Here is a 4,000-nt window from a genome sequence, read left to right as displayed (position 1 = left end):
ATGAGCCAAGAAAGAGCGGCGTACGGTGCGGGGCCGGTCGGAGCGCACCCTTTTCTCGGTGGCTGGCGGGCGAGAGAGTGCTGCGTCGCCGGCATCGGCGTCGAAAGAAGCCGAGCCGAAAAAAGTTAAAGTACAAACGTGCAAGCATACTAACCTAACCCTAGGTAAGGCATGTTAGAGCGAAAGACAGTAAACTCGAATGAGCCAAGAAAGAGCGGCGTACGGTGCGGGGCCGGTCGGAGCGCACCCTTTTCTCGGTGGCTGGCGGGCGAGAGAGTGCTGCGTCGCCGGCATCGGCGTCGAAAGAAGCCGAGCCGAAAAAAGTTAAAGTACAAACGTGCAAGCATACTAACCTAACCCTAGGTAAGGCATGTTAGAGCGAAAGACAGTAAACTCGAATGAGCCAAGAAAGAGCGGCGTACGGTGCGGGGCCGTCGGAGCGCACCCTTTTCTCGGTGGCTGGCGGGCGAGAGAGTGCTGCGTCGCCGGCATCGGCGTCGAAAGAAGCCGAGCCGAAAAAAGTTAAAGTACAAACGTGCAAGCATACTAGCCTAACCCTAGGTAAGGCATGTTAGAGCGAAAGACAGTAAACTCGAATGAGCCAAGAAAGAGCGGCGTACGGTGCGGGGCCGGTCGGAGCGCACCCTTTTCTCGGTGGCTGGCGGGCGAGAGAGGGCTGCGTCGCCGGCATCGGCGTCGAAAGAAGCCGAGCCGAAAAAAGTTAAAGTACAAACGTGCAAGCATACTAACCTAACCCTAGGTAAGGCATGTTAGAGCGAAAGACAGTAAACTCGAATGAGCCAAGAAAGAGCGGCGTACGGTGCGGGGCCGGTCGGAGCGCACCCTTTTCTCGGTGGCTGGCGGGCGAGAGAGTGCTCCGTCGCCGGCATCGGCGTCGAAAGAAGCCGAGCCGAAAAAAGTTAAAGTACAAACGTGCAAGCATACTAACCTAACCCTAGGTAAGGCATGTTAGAGCGAAAGACAGTAAACTCGAATGAGCCAAGAAAGAGCGGCGTACGGTGCGGGGCCGGTCGGAGCGCACCCTTTTCTCGGTGGCTGGCGGGCGAGAGAGTGCTGCGTCGCCGGCATCGGCGTCGAAAGAAGCCGAGCCGAAAAAAGTTAAAGTACAAACGTGCAAGCATACTAACCTAACCCTAGGTAAGGCATGTTAGAGCGAAAGACAGTAAACTCGAATGAGCCAAGAAAGAGCGGCGTGTGGTGCGGGGCCGGTCGGAGCGCACCCTTTTCTCGGAGGCTGGCGGGCGAGAGAGTGCTGCGTCGACGGCATCGGCGTCGAAAGAAGCCGAGCCGAAAAAAGTAAAAAGTACAAACGTGCAAGCATACTAACCTAACCCTAGGTAAGGCATGTTAGAGCGAAAGACAGTAAACTCGAATGAGCCAAGAAAGAGCGGCGTACGGTGCGGGGCCGGTCGGAGCGCACCCTTTTCCCGGTGGCTGGCGGGCGAGAGAGTGCTGCGTCGCCGGCATCGGCGTCGAAAGAAGCCGAGCCGAAAAAAGTTAAAGTACAAACGTGCAAGCATACTAACCTAACCCTAGGTAAGGCATGTTAGAGCGAAAGACAGTAAACTCGAATGAGCCAAGAAAGAGAGGCGTACGGTGCGGGGCCGGTCGGAGCGCACCCTTTTCTCGGTGGCTGGCGGGCGAGAGAGTGCTGCGTCGCCGCATCGGCGTCGAAAGAAGCCGAGCCGAAAAAAGTTAAAGTACAAACGTGCAAGCATATTAACCTAACCCTAGGTAAGGCATGTTAGAGCGAAAGACAGTAAACTCGAATGAGCCAAGAAAGAGCGGCGTACGGTGCGGGGCCGGTCGGAGCGCACCCTTTTCTCGGTGGCTGGCGGGCGAGAGAGTGCTGCGTCGCCGGCATCGGCGTCGAAAAAAGCCGAGCCGAAAAAAGTTAAAGTACAAACGTGCAAGCATACTAACCTAACCCTAGGTAAGGCATGTTAGAGCGAAAGACAGTAAACTCGAATGAGCCGAGAAAGAGCGGCGTACGGTGCGGGGCCGGTCGGAGCGCACCCTTTTCTCGGTGGCTGGCGGGCGAGAGAGTGCTGCGTCGCCGGCATCGGCGTCGAAAGAAGCCGAGCCGAAAAAAGTTAAAGTACGAACGTGCAAGCATACTAACCTAACCCTAGGTAAGGCATGTTAGAGCGAAAGACAGTAAACTCGAATGAGCCAAGAAAGAGCGGCGTGCGGTGCGGGGCCGGTCGGAGCTCACCCTTTTCTCGGTGGCTGGCGGGCGAGAGAGTGCTGCGTCGCCGGCATCGGCGTCGAAAGAAGCCGAGCCGAAAAAAGTTAAAGTACAAACGTGCAAGCATACTAACCGAACCCTAGGTAAGGCATGTTAGAGCGAAAGACAGTAAACTCGAATGAGCCAAGAAAGAGCGGCGTACGGTGCGGGGCCGGTCGGAGCGCACCCTTTTCTCGGTGGCTGGCGAGCGAGAGAGTGCTGCGTCGCCGGCATCGGCGTCGAAAGAAGCCGAGCCGAAAAAAGTTAAAGTACAAACGAGCAAGCATACTAACCTAACCCTAGGTAAGGCATGTTAGAGCGAAAGACAGTAAACTCGAATGAGCCAAGAAAGAGCGGCGTGCGGTGCGGGGCCGGTCGGAGCGCACCCTTTTCTCGGTGGCTGGCGGGCGAGAGAGTGCTGCGTCGCCGGCATCGGCGTCGAAAGAAGCCGAGCCGAAAAAAGTTAAAGTACAAACGTGCAAGCATACGCCGCTCTTTCTTGGCTCATTCGAGTTTACTGTCTTTCGCTCTAACATGCCTTACCTAGGGTTAGGTTAGTATGCTTGCACGTTTGTACTTTAACTTTTTTCGGCTCGGCTTCTTTCGACGCCGATGCCGGCGACGCAGCACTCTCTCGCCCGCCAGCCACCGAGAAAAGGGTGAGCTCCGACCGGCCCCGCACCGTACGCCGCTCTTTCTTGGCTCATTCGAGTTTACTGTCTTTCGCTCTAACATGCCTTACCTAGGGTTAGGTTAGTATGCTTGCACGTTTGTACTTTTTACTTTTTTCGGCTCGGCTTCTTTCGACGCCGATGCCGTCGACGCAGCACTCTCTCGCCCGCCAGCCACCGAGAAAAGGGTGCGCTCCGACCGGCCCCGCACCGTACGCCGCTCTTTCTTGGCTCATTAGAGTTTACTGTCTTTCGCTCTAACATGCCTTACCTAGGGTTAGGTTAGTATGCTTGCACGTTTGTACTGTAACTTTTTTCGGCTCGGCTTCTTTCGACGCCGATGCCGGCGACGCAGCACTCTCTCGCCCGCCAGCCTCCGAGAAAAGGGTGCGCTCCGACCGGCCCCGCACCACACGCCGCTCTTTCTTGGCTCATTCGAGTTTACTGTCTTTCGCTCTAACATGCCTTACCTAGGGTTAGGTTAGTATGCTTGCACGTTTGTACTTTAACTTTTTTCGGCTCGGCTTCTTTCGACGCCGATGCCGGCGACGCAGCACTCTCTCGCCCGCCAGCCACCGAGAAAAAGGTGAGCTCCGACCGGCCCCGCACCGTACGCCGCTCTTTCTTGGCTCAATCGAGTTTACTGTCTTTCGCTCTAACATGCCTTACCTAGGGTTAGGTTAGTATGCTTGCACGTTTGTACTTTTTACTTTTTTCGGCTCGGCTTCTTTCGACGCCGATGCCGTCGACGCAGCACTCTCTCGCCCGCCAGCCACCGAGAAAAGGGTGCGCTCCGACCGGCCCCGCACCGTACGCCGCTCTTTCTTGGCTCATTCGAGTTTACTGTCTTTCGCTCTAACATGCCTTACCTAGGGTTAGGTTAGTATGCTTGCACGTTTGTACTGTAACTTTTTTCGGCTCGGCTTCTTTCGACGCCGATGCCGGCGACGCAGCACTCTCTCGCCCGCCAGCCTCCGAGAAAAGGGTGCGCTCCGACCGGCCCCGCACCACACGCCGCTCTTTCTTGGCTCATTCGAGTTTACTGTCTTTCGCTCTAACATGCCTTACCTAGGGTTAGGTT

This window comes from Styela clava, chromosome 6, assembly GCF_964204865.1.
Source record: "Styela clava chromosome 6, kaStyClav1.hap1.2, whole genome shotgun sequence".
Taxonomy (NCBI): Eukaryota; Metazoa; Chordata; class Ascidiacea; order Stolidobranchia; family Styelidae; genus Styela; species Styela clava.
This window is presented reverse-complemented; position numbering follows the sequence as displayed.